This window comes from Oryctolagus cuniculus, chromosome 7, assembly GCF_051225735.1.
Source record: "Oryctolagus cuniculus isolate XC-2025 breed Fujian yellow rabbit chromosome 7, ASM5122573v1, whole genome shotgun sequence".
NCBI lineage: Eukaryota > Metazoa > Chordata > Mammalia > Lagomorpha > Leporidae > Oryctolagus > Oryctolagus cuniculus.
Window position 1 is genome coordinate 148,433,752 of NC_142873.1, and position 20,188 is coordinate 148,453,939.

A 20,188-nucleotide genomic window follows, 5' to 3' on the forward strand; every position below is an offset into this window, starting at 1 on the left:
TACACCGTAACGCCGGCCCCTACCAGTCCTTCTAAGGAACTGCATTTGACTGTCTTGGAGCCAGTTGTTTTAAAAAAAAAAAAAAAAAAAAAAAACTCTCCCAGGAACTCTGACTTGGTCAGTAGCTTGTACAGTTCTTAGCCTTACAGGTGAGTCACTTCCTGGCAGGCCCCAAGAATCAGATATTCAGAGAACTCAAGAATAGAGAAATGCGGGCTGGGCATTTGGCACAGTGGCTAGGATGCTGCTTGGTAAGCCTGTGTCCCATGTTGGGGTGCCTGGGCTCAAGCTGCAGCTCTGCACCATATTTCCACGTCCTGCTGATGCACACCCTGGGAAGCAGTGCTGATGGCTCCAGCTGAGTCCCTGCCACCTGTGGGAGATCTGCACTAGGTTCCCACTGCCCCGTTCAGCCTCAGCTATTGCAGGCATGTGGGGAGTGAACGGGGACAGAGCAGGTCTTTCTCATCTCTCTCTCTCTCAAATAAAACTAGCTAATATATATTTTTAAAGATTTTATTTATTTATTTGAAAGGCAGAGTTACAGAGAGGTAGAGGCATACACAGAGAAACAGAGGTCTTCCATCTGTTGGTTCACTCCCCAGATGGCCGCAACGGCCGGAGCTGCCCGAACCAAAGCCAGGAGCCAGGAGCTTCTTCCGGGTCTCCCACCAGGTGCAGAGGCCCAGGGGCTTGGGCCATCTTCTACCACTTTCCCAGGCCATAGCAGAGAGCTGGATCGGAAGTGGAACAGCCAGGACTAGAACCGGTGTCCATATGGGATGCTGGCACTGCAGGTGACGGCTTTACCTGCTTCGCCACAGAGCCGGTCCCAATAAATAAATATTTTTTTAAAAAAGAGAGGAATGCGTCCAAATATAAAGTCCATTCTGAGATTCCTTGTGAAAATGTCTAATAAATTTATAAGGTCTGTGTGGTAAATCAACATTCTTGCTACACCTGTAGCAAGAATAATCAGGCCAGACCTAAAGAGACCAACCTGATTTTTTGATCAAAAATAATCTTTCTGGGGCAGGCATTTGGCCTAGAAGTTCAGGTGTCATTTAGGATACCTGTGTTCCATACTGGAGTGCTTGGGACCGATTCCTGGCTTCAGCCTCCTAGTCCAGCATCTATCTGAGGAGTGAACTAGTGAATAGGAGATCTATCTCCACCTTTCAATAAATAAAAATAAAGCAGTAAATAATTTTTAAAAGATTGTTAAATTTAAAAAAAGAATCTTCAGTCTGAGATTATTTTTTTTTTTCAAAAGATTTAGTTACTGGTTTATTGAAAGGCATAGGGGCCGGCGCCACGGCTCACTAGGCTAATCCTCCGCCTAGCGGCGCCGGCACACCGGGTTCTAGTCCCGGTCGGGGCACTGGATTCTGTCCCGGTTGCCCCTCTTCCAGGCCAGCTCTCTGCTGTGGCCAGGGAGTGCAGTGGAGGATGGCCCAGGTGCTTGGGCCCTGCACCCCATGGGAGACCAGGAGAAGTACCTGGCTCCTGCCATTGGATCAGCGCGGTGTGCTGGCCGCAGCACACCAGCCGCAGTGGTCATTGGAGGGTGAACCAACGGCAAAAGGAAGACCTTTCTCTCTGTCTCTCTCTCTTTGTCCACTCTGCCTGTCAAAAAAAAAAAAAAAAAAAAAAAAAAAAAAAAAAAAAAGAAAGGCAGAGGGAGACAGAAACAGAAGCAGAGAGATCTTTCACCCACTAGTTCACTCCTCAAATGGCTGCAAGGGCAGAGGCTGGTCAGACCAAACCAGGAGCCAGGAGCTTCAGCCAGGTCTCCCCGCATGAGACACAAGGACTTGGGCTATCCCCCACTGCTTTCCCAGGTGCATTAGCAGGGAGCTGGATCAGAAGCAGAGTAGCTGGAACTCAACCACCAGGGCTCCGTTGTAGGATGCCGGCGTCACAGGCAGTGGCTTAGCTCACAGCAGTGCAAAGCCAGGCCCTGAGATGACTGTGTTATCAAAGCTCTGTGTTTGGTTCCTTTTGTTACTGTGACAAATGATCACAAACTTGATGGCTGAAAACAATACAGTTTTCTCCTCCTACAGCCCAGGGGTCAGAAATCCAGGCTGTGTCTCCCCAACACCGGGGCTGGGCAAGGCTGAACTCCTTGGGGAGGCTCCCAGGGAGAATCTGCCTCCTTCCGGGCTTGGGGACTCTGTGATCCTCAGAGCCAGCGATGGACACTCAAGTGTTTCTCATGAGGCCGCCTCTCGGTCCTGCGACTTTCCCGTGTAAGAACCTCTGCGATGGCACCGACTCCCCACAGCGTCCAGAGTGCCCTCCCTGTCTCAGCCCTTTGACTGGCAGCCTCGCCTCCCCATGACATGCTCACTGATTGGAACGTGGGCGCTATAGGGGGACAGCTTCAATAGAAAACTGCATTGCCCAGTGCAGGAGCTGGCAGACTGTGGCGAATCCAGCGGCCTCCAGTTCCTGTATCCATCCTATGATCGGATTTTACATTTTGAAAGGGTTGAGAAAAATTAAAAAGAAAAAAATATTTTGTGGCATATGGGACTTATATAAAATTCCAATTTCAGCGTCCATAAATAGGTTTGTTGGAACACAGCCATACTTGTTTGTTTATGTATTATCTGGGACTGCTTTTAGTACGGGGACAAAAGTGAATCATTGAAGCAAAGACGACATACATGGCTCTCGGAGCCTCAGATCCAAAGATGTGCCGACTCCTGGTCCAGCACACACCCTTCCAAGCATGTCGGCTGCTGGCCGTTCATTGCTTTGGAGCTGTTCGCAGCTCTGTGTGCTGTAGAGAATTGATAACAAAGTCTAGCGACTTAGAATCTCTGTCTGGCCAAGGTGCCATCGACTTTGCTCCCTGACCGCAGAAGAAGCCGCTTTTGCTCCTATTTGCACGTGGATGTCGATATTCCTGATCTATAAACGTCTGTTCTTTCACTTCTCCTTGGAAGCGGTTGTAACACCTTACCAGTTTCCTTAAGATTGATTGATTGCTTTATTTGAAAGTCAGAGTTACAGAGCAAGAGGGAAAGACAGTGAGAGAGAGAGAGGGGGAGAGAGAGAGAGAGAGAGAGAGATCGTCCTCCACTGGTTCACGCCCCCAAATAGCTGCAATGGCCAGGCCTGGGCCAGACCGAAGCCAGGAGCCAGGAGCTCTCTTTGGGTCTCCCACATGGGTGACAGGGACCCCACACTTGGGTCATCTGCTGCTGCTTTTTCCAGATTGTTAGCAGGGAGCTGGATCAGAAGTGGAGCAGCTGGGACTCCAGCTGGTGCCTATATGGGATGCCAGCATCACTGGTGACAGTTTAACCCACTATGCCACAACACCAACCCTACCAGTTCTCTTAATAATGAATTAAGGGGTGGACACTTGGCGCAGTGGTTACGATGCAGCTTTGGTTGCCTGCATCCCACATTGGAGTGCCTGGGTAGGTGTCCTGACTCCATCTCCCATTCCAGCTTCCTGCGTCCCTGCACCGTGGGAGGCAGTGGTTGGGTCTCTGCCACCCACATAGGAGCCCAGGACTAAGTTCCAGGCTCCTGGCTTGGCTGTTGTGGATATTTGGGGGAGTAAACCAGTGGTTGGAAGATTTCTCTCTCCATCTCTGTATCTCTTTCAAATATAAATAAATAAGTACATAAATAATTTAAAAATAATAAGTTAAATACAGATGTTTGTATCTGTTTTATACCTGAATGAGCATTGTGTTGCACCCTTTGCACGGCTATGCAGTGAGGAATGCCGAGAAGGATGAGGCCAGGTCTCTGCCTGGCACCTGCAGAGACCACTCTGCCGTGGGTCTCCAAGACCCCAGGGCCTGCACAAGGGAGCCCGCAGGGGAACACTGATCAGCTGGAGCCCAGCCAGGGCCACTCAGCAGCAGTCTGGGATCCAAGCGTACAAAAAACGAGGCAGAGCTGATGGGCTTTGGAGTCAGACCGGCCTGGTTCCTGCCCCGTTCCGCCGCAGCGGCGCTTTGGTGGCTTCTCAGGGAGCATGGTACGAATGATAGGGTTGTCATGAGGACAGCTTGAAGGGACCTGCAGCTGGCCCAAGGCTCCTCACGTGCGAGCCTTCAGCAAGCATCAGCTGCCATTCCCAGGGCGGGAGCAGGAGCCAAGGCTCACAGAGCACAGGAGCACGGTTGCCGATGAGAGTCGCCATGGTGAGCGGTTCTGAATCCTTACAAGGAGACGGATGCTCACTTGGCGCGCACAGCATCCTGGGAGCAGGGCTACACCGCGGCGCTACCGCAGATGAACAGTTTCTCGGTGAAGCACTGCCAGGGGGAACGTGCTGGCGCTCCCTCGCTGCCCCCCCCCCCCCCAAGTCCACGCTAACCCCAGTTGCTGTAAGTTGCAGGAAGCAGCGTTTGGTTTGGGAAAAGATTTTTTTTTTAGTATCGGAAGCTGTCACACCCTGGAGAGGGCTGATGGATGTGAGGCAATGAACTCCCTTTCACACAGCGTCCACGTGGAGGCTGTACAAGGTTCAGATGCCACTGAAGACTCGTGGGCTGGGGATGGAGGAATTCGGATTTACGTGGTGTCTGGATTCCTGTCCCTTCAGACTCTGGACTCTGTGGCTTCTCACTTTGTCACTGATCCATCTTATCACCTTTTTTAGAAATTATTTATTTATGGGGCCAGCGCCGTGGCGCAGTAGTTTAGTCCTCCGCCTGCGGCACTGGCATCCCATATGGACGCTGGTTCCAGTCCTGGCTGCTCCTCTTCCAAACCAGCTCTCCGTTGTGGCCTGGGAAAGCAGTAAAGGATGACCCAAGTCCTTGGGCCCCTGCACCCACATGGGAGACAGGGAAGAAGCACCTGGCTCCTGGCTTTGGATCGGCTCAGCTCCGGCCATGGTGGCCATTTGGGGACTGAACCAGTGGAAGGAAGACCTTTCTCTGTCTCTCCCTCTCACTGTGTGTAACTCTACCTCTCAAATAAATAAATAAATAAAAATCTTTTTTTAAGTTATTTATTTATTTATTGGAGAGATCGGGGAGAGAAAAGTAAGGAGGAAGGAAGGGAGAAAGAGAGAGAGAGAGACAGAGAGAGAAAGAAAGAGAACGCAAGTGCACTGGCAGTGGTTAAAGCAGGGATGGATTGAAGCCAGGAACCAGGAACTCAGTCCATATCTCCCATGCAAGTGACAGGGACTCAACTGCTCAGGCCTCGCTGCTGCCTCCCAGGGGCTCGTTAACAGGAAGCGGGAGTCAGAGCGAGCTGGAGCTGGGAATCAAACCCAGGTGCTCTGATTGGGGGGGGGGGGAGGGCATTTCAGCTGCTGGGCGAAGCGCCTTCCCCTGCCTGCAATTCTGGATCATTCTGTGCCACTCGGAAGGTGTCCGCTCTGTGATCTCTGACAGGTGTCCTCCTTCGGTGTGCCCCCTTTGTTCTCTTCCACAGTGGGTACGAACTAAAAGGGGGCTTCCTGGGTCCCTGCCGACTGTGCCCGTCCTTTCCATCCCTTTCCCCATCACACGCGAGAGTTTGCGACCCAAGCTACACCACTCATTATTGCACCCCTGGACACAGTGCACCGTCCAGGTCCAACACGTCGCTCCCTAGATTTTCTTGAACTGACCTTTGGAAGAAAAGTTTTGTTTTAAATATTTACTTATTTATTTGAAAAGCAGAGAGAGAGAAAGGTGTCTTCCATCCACTGGTTCACTTCCCAAATGACCACAACAGTGGGAGCTGGACCCTTCCGAAGTCAGGAGCCAGGAGCTTCTTCCAGGCCTCCCGTGTGGGTGGCAGGGTCCCAAACACTGGGCTATCCTCCCCTGCTTTCCCAGGCTGTTGGCAGGGAGCTGGATCGGAAGTGGAGCAGCTGGACTTGAACTAGTGCCCATATGGGATGATGGTGTCACAGGTGGCAGCTATCCCCGCTGCGCCACGATGCTGGCCCCATGAAGTTTTCTTTCCTCTTTCACACTAAAGGAGGAGAGTAGGGGCGGGCATTCGTCCTGGCAGTGATGTCATCGATTACGATGCCTGTGTAGTGGCATACATAGCAGGCACAGGTGTTGGTTCAAGTCCCGGCTGCTCCACTTCCAATCCAGCTCCCTGCTAATGCACCTGGGAAAGCAGTGCTTGGGCCCCTGCATCCATGTAGGAGACCCAGAAGAAGCTCCTGGCTCCTGGCTTCGGTCCAGCAGATGGAAGATCTCTCTCCCCTCTCTGTAACTATACCTTTCACATTAAAAAAAAAAAAAAAAAGATGCCTGTGTCCCACATCAGAATGCCCTGGTCCAAGTCCTGGCTCCCGCTCCAGCTCCTGCTTCCTGCCTCCTGCTAATGCAGACCATGGGAAGCAACGGTGACTTGGGCCCCTGCCACCACATGGGAGATCCGGGTTGAGTTCCCAGCTCCCAAGGTCAGCCCCAGCCCAGCCCCGCTTTGCAGACACTTAGAGTCCAACAGATGGGAACTCTGTCTCATACTCATCTGTGTTTTTCACCTTCTCCCTCTGTCTGTCTCACAAATAAATAAAAATTACGGAAAAAAAAAAGTAGAAGGGTAAAGTTAAGCCTGCACGTCACCCTGTCCCCAGTGTGTGGGAAAATTCTCTGTTAGGGTAGAACGAGGCAGCAAATGCTAAGCAAAACAAAGGCAGAGGCCGGTTGCCCCTTCCCCTGTCCCTCCCCCCTCCCCCTCCCTTCTCTCCCCCCTCCCCCTCCCCCCTCCCCTAGGTGGAGCGACCCATTTGTAATGGAACTAATTTGGTCCCTGGCAACCTTAGGAGTTCCGAAGCAGGCCCACCCGTTAGTGCACGCAGAAGGAAACATGCATTAACATGTCTGAGGTCTCATTTACATCACAATTCTCCCCACACTCAGCCCTCCCCCACACCCCTGCTCTAGCACCAACGTCTAACTCTATCTGCCCGACCTGAAAAGTCGGAGAGGCAGGGAGCTTCCTGGAGAGCGGAGGCTGCTCCCCCCCGTCCTCACAACACCTGCCTTGTGCCAGACACATTCGAAAAAGGCAAAGGCGGGGCCCCGCAGAGTGGGTCCAGGCCAAGGTCCGCTGCGGTCGGGAATCCACCGGCCGCTGAAGGGGGTGGGGGGCAAGCGCTGCTCTGGATTCTGCCGCTTTCTCGCTCGGGCAAGCAGTGCCCCTCCCTGAGGCCCGGAAGGTCACGAAGCTGCAGCTTCAGCACAAGCCGTCCCAGGCCCTGCGCCGAGGTCTGTATTTGCAATTCTGCATTCTGCACTTGAAGAAGACCCTCCAGACTCTATATAAGTCCCGCCACTCACGAGGCCCAGCCCGGCTGTCCCTGCTCTGGGCCTTCGTTTCCAAAGATGGGAAAGGAACGGGTGGTTTTAGATATTTTTGATGCTCCTTTCCTCCCCTGCCACCGTGGCCAAGCTGGAGTGCTCCCTGGAGACAGGGCAGTGGGAGAGCAGTGGAGCCACGTGGGGAGAGTGCCCACCATTTCAAGGCCTGCAGGATGCTGGCTTGCAGATAAACAGACCGCCTGTTAGCTTTAGGGGCCGGGACGACCTAGACTGCCCTCCCCCCACTCCAGCTCATGATTTGCCCACTGGAACTCAGTAGCATGAGAAATGGCACCGCTGTACAGGAAACACGGGACCGTGTAAGTGACAAGGGGTGGCAGCCGGGTTCTGGAAAATCCCCACCTGCTCCCCAGGAAAAACCCCCGACTACCCCCCTCTGTTAGGACACACCTTCCTTCCCATTAACCGAGGCCTATAAGGTTTGGAGATGGGGCCACACCCCCGGGAGTGAGCCGGCACCCCGTGGAGTGCGTGCTTTCCCTTGCATTCTGTGATTTTCTGACTTGCTCAGGAATTCCTTCTTGGAGCCTGGGTACCAGGCAGCCCTCTCTGTGCACCACCACCCAGACCACTGATATCTGGGGGAGAGGACTTTGACATTGGACGTTTCATAAAGAAACCACATATCCTGCCTAAAACACATCAGTGTTTCCCAGGACCTCCCAGGCCTTAAGTAGACAGCTCTTTTTTTTTTTTTTAAGATTTATTTATCTAGGGCCGGCGCCGCGGCTCACTAGGCTAATCCTCCTTCTTGCGGTGCCGGCACACAGGGTTCTAGTCCCGGTCGGGGCGCCAGATTCTGTCCCGGTTGCCCCTCTTCCAGGCCAGCTCTCTGCTGTGGCCAGGGAGTGCAGTGGAGGATGGCCCAAGTGCTTGGGCCCTGCACCCCATGGGAGACCAGGAGAAGCACCTGGCTCCTGCCATTGGATCAGCGCGGTGCGCCGGCCGCAGCGCGCCGGCCGCGGCGGCCATTGGAGGGTGAACCAGTGGCAAAGGAAGACCTTTCTCTCTCTCTCTCTCTCTCTCTCTCTCACTGTCCCCTCTGCCTGTCCAAAAAAAAAAATTATTTATCTGAAAGGCAGAGTGACAGAGGAAGACACACACACTCACAAACACACACACACACAGAGAGAGAGAGAGAGAGAGAGAGAGAACCTTCCATTCGCTGATTTGCTCCCGAAATGGCTGCAGCAGCTCGGGGTGGGCCAGGCTGAAGCCAGAAACATGGAACTCCATTCTGTTCTTCCACGTGGGTACGAAGGCCCAAGCACTTGGGCCATCTTCTGCTGCTTTCCCTGCATTAGCAGGGAGCTGGATCGGAAGAGGAGCAGCCGGGACTCTAACTGGCGGTCTGATAAGGGGACCAGCATTGTGGTGGAATGGCTTAAAGAGCCCCAGTGCCCCACTGCACCACAACACCAGCCCCCCAAAACAGGAATTCTTGCTTTGGTTTATGAAGCCCATCTTGGCCTGGCCTCTGCCTCCCTTTGCACCCGCACCTTGCTCCGTAATCTTTTTCCTTTCTGGATCTCAGCCACTCGGGTCTTCTCTCAGGGCTGCGCCCGCCAGACTGCACAGCATTCGCACACACGATCCTCTCTGAAGTCCTTTTCCTTTTTCCCTGGGCGGCAGGCGTTTGGCACACTGATGGAGACGCTGTCTGGGATGCCTGCGTCCCAAGTCCTTGCTCTGCTCCTGATGCAGGCAGGGAGGAAGCACTAGCAGACAGGAGCCCACACAGCAGCCCAGGCCCAGGCTGCTCAAACCACCGCCCCCCCACCCCGTTCCGAGCACTGCCCAGACTCCTTTTTTGTGCAGCACCCAAACCCTTCCTTGCCGAGGAGTGGAAAATCCCAACTTCCGTGATTTTGCAACTCAGAACCAGTGCCAGACAGAAACAGCCAATATGGCTGCAGGCTGTGTCCATCGTGGCCAATACTTGCGCTCCCATCACGCACCTGACACTGAGACACTTCTGCAGTGTCCAAGACAGAGTGAGGAAACGGGTAGCGCTGTGGCCCCGCCTCAAACTGTTCTCTTTGCATATGCAGTTAAGCCCCGCCCCAGGACCCCCCACCCCCACCCCGTGCCTCCAGATTAGACTGGACCTCGAGGACTGCAGCGCCCTCTCCCGAGCTTGCTCACACCCCCCAATTGCTGTACTTCTGCTTTGCATGTAAATAAACCTTGTTTCTGTGCCGACCTGTATCTATGTCTCCCGCTCTGTGGAGGCGAGAACCCCGACCAAGCCTAGCCAGGGGCCACCCCACAACACTCCCAATTCCAGCTTCCTACTAAGGCCCACTCTGGGAGGCAGCAGGTACTTGGCTTTCTGCCACTTTTGTGAAAGGCCCAGACTGATTCGCTGGCTCCTGGCTTTGTCCTAGCTAAGTCCCAGCCATTGTGGGCATCTGGGGAATGAACCAGTACACGGGAGATCTCCGTCTCTTGTCTCTCTGCCTTTCAATTAAATAATAAATTTTTTAGCAACGAAGATTTTTTTTCCCTTTCTTTCTCTTCCTCTTCTTCTTCTTTTTTTGCTTGAAAGAGTTACAGAGAGAGAGAGTGAGGCCTTCCATCTGCTTGTTCACTTCTCAAATGGCGCGATAGCCAGAGCTGAGCCAATCCGAAGCCAGGAACATCTTTCGGGTCTCCCAAGTAGAGTGCAGGGGCCCAAGGACTTTGGCCATCCTCTGCTGTTTTCCCAGGTGCATTAGCAGGGAGCTGGATCGGAAGTGGAGCCGCTGGGACTGGAACAGGTGCCTATATGGGATGCTGGCACTGCAAGCCAGGGCTTTAACCTGCTGTACCACAGCTCCTACCCCTGGTTCGTCGTCGTCTTTTTTTTTTTTTTTTTTTTAAGATTTATTTATTTATTTGAAAGCCAGAGTTACACAGAGAGAAGGAGAGGCAGAGCGAGAGAGAGAGAGAGAGAGAGAGAGAGAGAAAGAGCGAGTGAGCGAGCAAGAGAGAGAGAGGTCTTCCATTTGCTGGTTCACTCCCCAGATGGCCACAAAGATCCGAAGCCAGGAGCCAGGAGCTTCTTCCAGGTCTCCCACATGGGTGCAGGGGCCCAAGCACTTGAGCCATCTTCTACTGCTTTCCCAGGCCACAGCAGAGAGCTGGATCTGAAGCAGAGCAGCCAGGACACGAACTGGCACCCATATGGGATGCCGGCACTGCAGGTAGCGGCTTTACCGGCTACACCACAGCGCCAGCCCCACCTCTGGTTCTTTACCTAATCAATTCCACACCTTCAAATCCAAGCTCCTCCCTGACCTCTCTGAGCCTGAGGAGGTCAGGTCCTCTGGGATCCGCACCTGTGTTACACCTGACCCTCCATGTGGTGCTTATCGCCGTTTTAACAGCGGTGATCTCCGATCTCCGTGATTGCGCAGTTAACATCTGCCCTCCTCCCTGGGCTGCCAGCTCCAGTTCGGGCAGGGGTGTGTCTGCTTCTGCACATCCTCCAGCAGCCTAGTGAAGTGACTCCCAGCAAGGGTCAGTTTTGGCCCCAGGGGACATTTGTCAACATCTGGAGACATTTTTGGTGGTCGAGACGGAGCGATGCTTCCGAACGTCCTCTGGGGTGTGGGGCAAAGAATTTTCCTGCCCAAAGTGTGACTAGTGCGTAGCTTGAGAAACCCCAGCCTAACACAATGTGTGGCCAACAGATGGAACCTGGGGAATGTTTGTTGAATGAGTGAACGAGAGCAAGCTGTCCAGCTTTTGGGAGTGCATTCCTTTTGAGTGCTTCCCCAAATTGATCTCAAAGACATGCCTTGAACCTTGCCGGCTGACGGGAGGAGAAGCTGGTAGGGCTGGCAGTAGACCAACGTCAGCTGCTTCTGCAGTGCGAAGACACATTATGTTGGGACCACCTGGGGAGGACCTCCCCCGCGTGAGGATGCTGCCAAGTTCACCTGCTGATGCAGAAAGTCTCTGTGCCAGGAAGTGAGAGAGAAATCAGTTCTCACCCCCCTGGTGTAAAAAGTCCAGAAGCCCAGCCAGCCAGGGGCACCCGGCAGAGGCACGGACAGAGCGGGAGGCTCTCCCGCATCCCAGCCCAAGAGCTCGTTCCTCTGAGGCTTCCTCACCCTGACAAACCCTCAGCTGAGCATTTTGACAGCTACCCCCCTTTACATGTCATCCGCTCAATGGCTAATCTGCCACCAGCTCTGTCCTGTCTCTGAGATGTCTTAAATCCCACCTGCTCTTGCCAGTGTTCGAACCGGTTGTCTCTCCCGTGTCATGGTGATAGGCTGTCCCTGTCTGCCGCGGGCCATCTTCTGCTAGCAGATACTGAGCAGCGAGCCTTGAGTGAATTACTTACATTAGGACTTCTTTCCATCCGTAAGCCACGATCTCTCCAGTTACATCATTCTGATTCCTTGAGCCCTTTTGGCAGATAAAGAATCAGGTTTTAAAGGGGGAGGGGGAATGCATCAGGTAAGAAATAGGAATAGAATTGAATTCCAAATCAGAGTTAGAGAATTATGATGGCGCCTGGCACAGGGTGAGTGTGTTGGGTGGGTGGGCGGAATACAAGATGAACATGTGAATTAAGACGTTACAGTTAATCTCACCCACTTTGCTGATGAGAAAGTTGAGGTCTAGGGAAGTTAAAATTGCATTATCTTTAAAAATATTTACTTATTTATGTTTTATTTGATGGCATAGAGAAAGAGGTCAATCTTCCATCCACTGGTGCATTCCCTAAATGCCTCCAACAGCCAGGGTTGGATCAGATTGAAGCCAGGAGCCTGGAACTCCAGGTGGGTCTCCCAGATGGAACCTTAGGGACCCAAGTACTTGAGCCATCACCTGCTGCCCCCCAAGTACATTAGCAGGAAACTGGAACTGGAAGTGGAGGCAGGTCTTGAACCAGGCACTTGGATACAGGAAGCAGGTGTAACAAGTACCAAGCAGCAACTTAACCACAGCACCGAACACCTGCTCCTAAAGTGGAATTGTCTTGAGAGCAAACGCTAGGGCTTGAATTTGGGACTTCTGATTCTTAGCCTAAGGCTAAAAATCTAGACATTTTCATCATATACCTGGCTTCTTCCTCTTTCAGGAGGGCTGGGACACAAAAATCTTTTAAGATTTCTACCTAGGCCGGCGCCGCGGCTCACTAGGCTAATCCTCCACCTAGCGGCGCCGGCACACCGGGTTCTAGTCCCGGTGGGGGTGCCGGATTCTGTCCCGGTTGCCCCTCTTCCAGGCCAGCTCTCTGCTGTGGCCAGGGAGTGCAGTGGAGGATGGCCCAGGTGCTTGGGCCCTGCACCCCATGGGAGACCAGGAAAAGCACCTGGCTCCTGGCTCCTGCCATCGGATCAGTGCGGTGCGTCGGCTGCGGCGGCCATTGGAGGGTGAACCAACGGCAAAGGAAGACCTTTCTCTCTGTCTCTCTCTCTCACTGTCCACTCTGCCTGTCAAAAAAAAAAAAAAAAAAAAAAAAAAGATTTCTACCTAAAGTGGAAATTACTTTAAAGAAAAGGTTAAGATTCAGTTTCCAGATAATTCCCCATGAATCCCTCCAAACGCGCAGGTCAAGGATGCATCATTGCTACCACTTAACCTGCGAGCCAAGTGTGCCATTTTCACTTGACTGAGCTGTTGCTGGTGGCTTGGGAGTTGAGTCAATTCGCATCTGCTGAGAGCAATCTTCCAGGTGTGACCAACGCGTTCACATGGTCTCCTTCCCTATTCCCCTGTAAATGCACCCGTAGCTTTTGGTGTTTTCCGCATTCCTCAGCCGCTTCCACGTCTAGGAAAGGCGGGGACATTCCGGAATCCTGGTCCAGGGTAGATTCCCCCCGTACCAGTCTTTGGAGGTTCTGTGCTTCATCCAGCCTGCGTGTAGCGAAGACTAGATTACCAGCCTGGCTGACTGCAGGGAGGGAAGAGGGCACGGAGCAGCAGCTCTCCATGTGGCCAGGTAAACCGGCCCGTCTCCCCCTCCCAGATGGCAGGAGAGGCTTGAGGCAGGCGCCTTCCACTGTAATTTTCTTTAATTAAAGATTTATTTATTTATTTGAAAGGAACAGTTAGAGAGAATCTTCCATCCGCTGGTTCACTCTCCAAATGGCCACAGCAGCCAAAGCCAGGCCAGCCTGGAGCCAGGAGCGTCTTCCCTATCTCCATCATGGGTGCAGGGGCCCAAGGACGTGGGCCTTCGCAGGCACATTAGCAGGGAGCTGGGTCGGAAGTGGAACAGCTGGGACTCGATCAGCTCCCATGTGTGGTGCTGCTGCTGCAGACTACAGTTTACCTGCTACCATAGCGCCAGCCTCTTTTACCATATTCTTGTTACAGGAAGCTTTGTAAGGCAGCTCAGGGCCAGGAAGGGGAAAGGTGTCTGTGGCCTAATTGTTATTTCCCAGCAAATAGGATGAAAACCACAGAGATGGAAACCAGCTCCTCACGCAGAAGAAATGTTTTTGTGCAGGAAACCCATGTCCTGCTTGTATGTGTGTGTGGGGGTGGGGTAGGGGGGGTTGCCTCTGCCTGGGCTGGAAGCACCCGCAGCTCCCTCCCTCATCCCAAAACCTGGGCTTACCCTTAGCCTTGCACAGGGAGGAGAAGCGAGTCAGGGGGCATCGGCAGGACCCCTTGCTTTGCCACCCAGGATACATCTGAAGTGCTAAAAGCTGAACAAGGCAGCCCGACTTCCTCTGAGGCCTTCGCAGGACAGAGACAGCAGCTGTGAAACTCGGTGACCACCCAAGAAGAGTGTGCCCATCTTTATCTTTTTTTTTTTTTTTAATTTGACAGGTAGAGTCATAGACAGTGAGAGAGAGGGGAAAGCCTTCTTTCTGTTGGTTCACCCCCGCAAATGACCGCCACAGCTAGCGCTGCACCGATCCGGAGCCAGGTGCTTCCTCCTGGTCTCCCATGCGGGTGCAGGGCCCAAGCACTTGGGCCATCCTCCACTGTGCTCCCTGGCCACAGCAGAGAGCTGGCCTGGAAGAGGAGCAACCAGGACTAGAACCCAGCACCCATATGGGATGAGGGTGCCGCAGGCAGAGGATTAACCAAGTGAGCCACAGCACCGGCCCCATATCTTCGAGTTTTTTACCTCCATGCTACCGACCTGTTGGGCCAGATGAACCCTTGTTGGAAGCCACTGCGCATCAGAGGCGCAGGTGGGCTGATTGAGACGCTAATGAAACCCAGGCCTCAGAGCCTGCCCTACACCAGCTCCTCCCACAGACCTGGCCAAGCTCCTACAACCTGCTCCCAGGGAAACACCTCCGGAAATTTTGCTAAAACAGGATACTTAAACTGCAATTGGTGACATCACTCATCGTCTCCCTGTAAAAATTCGTTACATTTTTTCATCATTTTCACAAAGATGGTTCCCCAAGTAGCCAAAGCTCCAGGCCCTAACACATCCCAGATCTTGACCCTGGAGTGAGGCAAACCTGGGTTCAAAATCTGGCGCTGCCCCATCCTAAGTTACTGTAGATCTTTTGACCTCTTTGGGCCTCTGTTTCCTCTCTCATTAACAGTGATTCCTGGGATTCCTGTGCGAACTAAGTAAGAAAATACACGTGCGCTGTCCACTCCTGGCTCAGAACAACGGAACTCAGTCAATGTAGTGATGGTGAGGATGGTGCTACTTTCTCCTCTGATTGGTGGAGGGCAAATGTGGTGCCCACTTGAGTGGGGGTAGGCACCGGTTTCCAGGAGTGGGGAGAGCGTGATGACGTGGAGCGGCTAAAACATTGGGCTGGCACCGCCACCAAGGAAAAGGTCTGGCTTTGAAAATAGTAATGAACTCTCTGAGCATCCATTTTAACTTGCACTGTAGAGAAAAAGAACCCAGAATTATCTTCACGGTTTGGTTGTGGAATCCCCGCCCCCTCCCCCCCACCTGAGCTTGTTTATTTGACACAGACATTGACACTGGGCTGGTGGAAGGGAGGAGTTTATTGTTAAATAAATAAGTAGGCCCACGCCGTGGCTCACTAGGCTAATCCTCCACCTAGCAGTTCTAGTCCCGGTTGGGGCGCCGGATTCTGTCCCGGTTGCCCCTCTTCCAGGCCAGCTCTCTGCTGTGGCCCAGGAGTGCAGTGGAGGATAGCCCAAGTGCTTGGGCCCTGTACCCGCATGGAAGACCAGGAGAAGCACCTGGCTCCTGCCTTCGGATCAGCGCGGTGTGCCGGCCACAGCACGCCAGCCGCGGGGGCCATTGGAGGGTGAACCAACGGCAAAAGGAAGACCTTTCTCTCTGTCTCTCTCTCTCACTGTCCACTCTGCCTGTCAAATAAATAAATAAATAAAAAGGCCAGGGGAGCCTTGGGTTCCTTGAAGGGTCCGGGGTGAGGGTTCTGAGGACTGAAGCTGGGCCGGGGGGGGGGGTTGGTGGTGGTGTTCAGCTCCGACAGGTCCCTGGTTGGTCCCAGCGCTGCTCTTGGCTCTCCTTTGGGCGGCCACATTGTGTCCCTTTGGCAATGGTCATGATGGCCTCAGGGGCTCTTGGCAGTCAGGTGATAGTTAACTTTTTTTTTTTTTTTAAATTTACTTATTTGAAACGCAGAGATACAGAGAAAGAGGGAGAGGGAGAGTCAGAGAGAAATCTCCCATCTGTTAGTTCAATTCCCAAATGGCCGCAATGGCCAGAGCTGGGCTGATCCGAAGCCAGGAGCTTCTTCTGGGTCTCCTACGTGGGTGCAGGGGCCCAAGGACTTGGGCCATCTTCTGCTTTCCCAGGCCACAGCAGAGAGCTGGATCAGAAGTGGAGCAGCTGGGACTCGAATCCGTGTCCATATGGGGTGCTGATACTGCAGGTGGCGGCTTTACCTGTTATGCCATAGTGCTGGTCCCGGTAGATAACTTTTTGCTCAGAGTCTAGCGTTCCTGAAAAAACCCCTGAAACGAGATGTAACCGGAAGGTGTTGTCTTCAGGGGGTGATCAGTGGCCAGCACCCTGTGGGGCCAGCTGCACTGCGTCCTCAACGCAGTGAGCAATTTTAGTAAAAGCAGACAAGGAAACTTGACGCCCTGTGGAATGTTTTTAAGCTTAAAAAACAGAGGCAGCGGGAGTCTCTCTTGCCTCTGTTCACTGTAGTCTCTCGGAGCTCAGCTCCCACTCACGTGACGTGGCCTCTGCAGGCTGAGTCCATTGGAAGTCTTTCCCTGACCAGAGAACACGAAGACCCTGGATCTGACAGCGGTGTGAACATGTCCCCACTCAGCGGCAGAGTGTATTTCTGTCCTGATGTCCAAAACGGAAGCCTAATTGCCAATAAGTGGCTGACAACTGGTAGATGCGTTTGGGGAGGATTAGAGAAACTAAATCTATAACGGGCACCAGAAGCCACTCTGGTATCCGGGCTTCAGGGAGTGAAGTAGGGGCCGGCAGGGGGCCAGGCGATGTCAGCCTGGCTGGGGAACCTGGGGGTGCAGGCCCTGCAGACCTGCCCTCCATAGCCCCACCCCAAGAAGTGGTGACGGACACAACCTGTGCCACTTACAGTGCCCAGACTGGCCACATGGTGTTCCTGGCAATCCTGCAATAATCTCTAATGATGAATATTGTTTATTAAGAACTTAATATGCGCCAGTCTCTATGCTAGCTTGGGATGCCAAATATCTCATTTAGTCCTCATCAGTCTTTTTTTTAAGATTTATTTATTTATTTATTTGAAGGGCAGAGTTAAGAGAGACAGCACAATCTTCCACCTGCTGGTTTTTATTTTTTTTGTGCGTGTTTTAAGATTTTATTTATTTGAGAAGCAGAGTTACAGACCAGGAGAGGGAGAGAGACAGTGAGGTCCTCCCTTTGCTGATTCACTCCCCAAATGGCTGCAATGGCCAGAGCTGGACTGATCTGAAGCCAAGAGCCAGGAGCTTCTTCCAGCCCTCCCATGTGGGTGGCAGGGTCCCAAGGGAGCTGGATTGGAAGTGGAGCAGCCTGTATGGGATCCCAGCTCTGCAGGCAGCAGCTTTACCCAGTACACCACGGCGCCAGCCCCCTCACGAATCTTTTTTTTTTTTTTTTAAGATTTGTTTATTTATTTGAAAGTCAGAGTTACACACAGAGAGAGCAAGAGAGAAAGAGAGAGGTCTTCCATCCACTGGTTCACTCCCCAGTTGGCTGCAACAGCCGGAGCTGAGCTGATCCGAAGCCAGCAGCCAGGAGCTCCCTCCAGGTCTTCCCATGCGGGTGCAGGAGCCCAAGGACTTGGGCCATCCTCCACTGTTTTCCCAGGCCACAGCAGAGAGCTGGATCGGAAGAGGAGCAGCTGAGTCTCAAACCACTGCCCATATGGGATGCCGGCACTGCAGGTGGCGGCCCATCCCCTCCCAAGTCTTTAAGGTTTTTTTTTTTTCTTTAAAGATTTATTGATTTACTTGAAAGTCAGAGTTACACAGAGAAGGAGAGGCAGGCAGAGAGAGAGAGAGAGGAGGGAGAGGGGTCTTCCATCCACTGGTTCACTCCCCAGATGGCTGCATTGGTCGGAGCTGCTCCAATCCGAAGCCAGGAGCCAGGAGCCTCTTCTGGGTCTCCCACACAGGTGCAGGGGCCCAAGCACTTAGGCCATCCTTTACTGTTTTCCCAGGCCACAGCAGAGAGCTGGATTGGAAGAGGAGCAGCCGGGACTCGAACCGGCATGGCAGGCAGCGGCTTTACCCGCTACACCACAGCGCTGGCCCTCTAAGGTTGGTTCTATTACTACCCCCACATGACAAATGGAGAAACTGAGGCACAGCTGCCCAAGTCAAATAGTTCAAGTGTAGTGGGGCTGGGCACTGAGCCAAGCAACCTACTGCAGAGCCCAGGCTCTTGACTTCCAGATACTCTGCGGTCTTTCAGGATAGCTCGGAGGGAGGCGCTGTTATGATTTGCATTTTGCGGATGAAACGGAGGCTCAGTGGCTGAAGTGACTTCCCTAGGGCTTTACAGTGTGTAAGTGGCAGAGCCAAGATTCAGCCCCAAAGCCCACGCTACTTGCCATCAGCCCATGGTGCCTCTCTGGTGCGTGGCCCGAGGGTTACCGTGTGCCTCGCTCTGTGCTGGGAGCAGGTGGGGAGACACGAAGCAGGAGGAGGAGTTGTAGGTGTCTGGGCAGGCAGGACCTGGTGTTGTCCTGGGGCTATCCCTGAGTCACTGTGTGACCTCGGGCGAGTCATGGTCCCTCTCTGGGCCCCCAAGTCCCATTGGTAAGGGAGAGGTGGCGTGAACGCCGAGGCTGTGGCCGGGAAGAGTGTGGGGACCTGGAGTAAGAGCTTGAGCCCGGGAAGGGGCAGGGGCAGGAGAAGAGGAGGCTTCCCTTGAGCCGTGCTTTCCAGCTCCCAAGGAGGACAGAGGATCCCCAGGCTGCAGGTGCCCGGGGCTTCGGTGGGAGAAACCCCTTCTCACTGCCTCCTCACCTCCTCCCAGGGGAGAAGCACCTGACCCAGGGAGCGGGGAGGGGCACATTAGATGCCGGTGACCTCTCTCCACTGCCGGCGCAGTGGCTTCTCTCAGTTCCAGAGACCAGAGGTCCTTGGTCAAGGTCAGCAGTGCCTATGCCTTTGGGAAGCTCTGGAGGCAAGTCTGTTCCCTGCCTCTTTGGACTTCAGGGCGCTGTTGGCAGCCCCTGGCGTACGGCTGCTTCTCTCTCCACTCTTTCATGGCACCTTCTCCGGGTGGCCGTCTCCTGCCCCTCTACCTTTCTCTAACAGCAGAGGGGTAGGAGGGGACGTCTGGCCCACAGGCTGCATAAGGCCAGCGAAGTCACTTGGTCTGGCCCTGCCAAGGCCACCACAGGCAGGACTCAGAATTCCACAACTCTACGGCAGGCTAATTTTCAAGTTGATAATTTCGTATGGCCTGCTTGTGACATTATAAATATCCACATGGCCCTTAGGGGAATCAGTTTCCCACTTGTGACTGCACACAGGGCCCACGTGGGGAACCCAGACACCGTCTTCTCAACCTCAGACTCCTATCCTGAACTGAATCTGCAGACCCTTTTACAAAATAGGTTCGTGTTCTCAAGTTCTAGGAGAGGATAACGACGTGTTTGGGGAGATCTAGTTAAGCCTACCACAGATGGAGATGTGGAAAAGAGAAACAAGTGGGGATGGGAGGTGGGGTGAGGCGCCATGAGCATGGTTTTAGGGCCCCCCCCATCTGTGCCAAGATGCCTGTAACTGAGGCCGGCATTGTGGCACAGCAGGTTAAGCTGCCACCTGATATGCTGACATCCTGTTTGAATACCAGTTTGAGTCCCAGCTGCTCCACTTCCGATCCAGCTCCCTGCTAATGCACCTGGAAGGCAGCAGAAGATGGCCCAAGTGCTTGGGCCCCTGCACCCACGTGGGAGACCTGGATACAGTTCTAGGCTCCTGGCTTTGGCCTGGCCCAGCCCTGGCCATTCCAGCCATTTGGGGAGTGAACCAGCGGATGGAAGACCTCTCTCTCTGTAACTCTGCCTTTCAAATAAATAAAAGAATGTTTTCTTTTGAAGTGGCTCATCACTGCCCTCTCCTGCCGTGTCTTGGTCCTTTGTGGGCTGTGCATGTCTGTGCGGCACTCCTAGCTGTGGGGGTTTCTGTTCTGAGGCTGCACGGGGCTCAGCTGCAGGGGTGCCGCACTTGCTGCTGCTGTGAACCCCAGCAGTCACGGTGGCACTGGGACAGACCTGGCTCTGGGTCTGGCTGGCCCACGGGCTCCTGGGGGCTCAGCTGCACCCTGCCCTTGCCCGAGCCCCGCTCCTGCCTTGTCTGCCTCTGGTACCACTGCGCTCCCCACCCGGGCCTCCTTTCCTCCCTGTCTCTGTGTTCCAGTCTCGGCTTGTGCACAGTGTTCTTCCAGAAAGCTTTTCCCGACTCCCAGGTGGGGCCCGCGGCTGACACCCCGACAACCGGCAGGCGCGCTC

General features: G+C 53.6%; 1 long non-coding RNA gene across 2 annotated transcripts; it reads left to right on the plus strand.

Moving 5' to 3' along the window:
• The first annotated feature begins 12,952 nt into the window (after nucleotides 1-12,952).
• On the plus strand, nucleotides 12,953-19,762 carry LOC149125803 (uncharacterized). Of its 2 annotated transcripts, none has more exons than XR_016236769.1 (4): nucleotides 12,953-13,254; nucleotides 14,828-14,922; nucleotides 17,885-17,984; nucleotides 19,531-19,762. It is a non-coding gene; the product is annotated as an uncharacterized LOC149125803 (long non-coding RNA). The 2 variants fall into 2 exon arrangements; XR_016236770.1 differs by having other exon boundaries at nucleotides 19,563-19,762.
• Nucleotides 19,763-20,188: the final 426 nt, after the last annotated feature.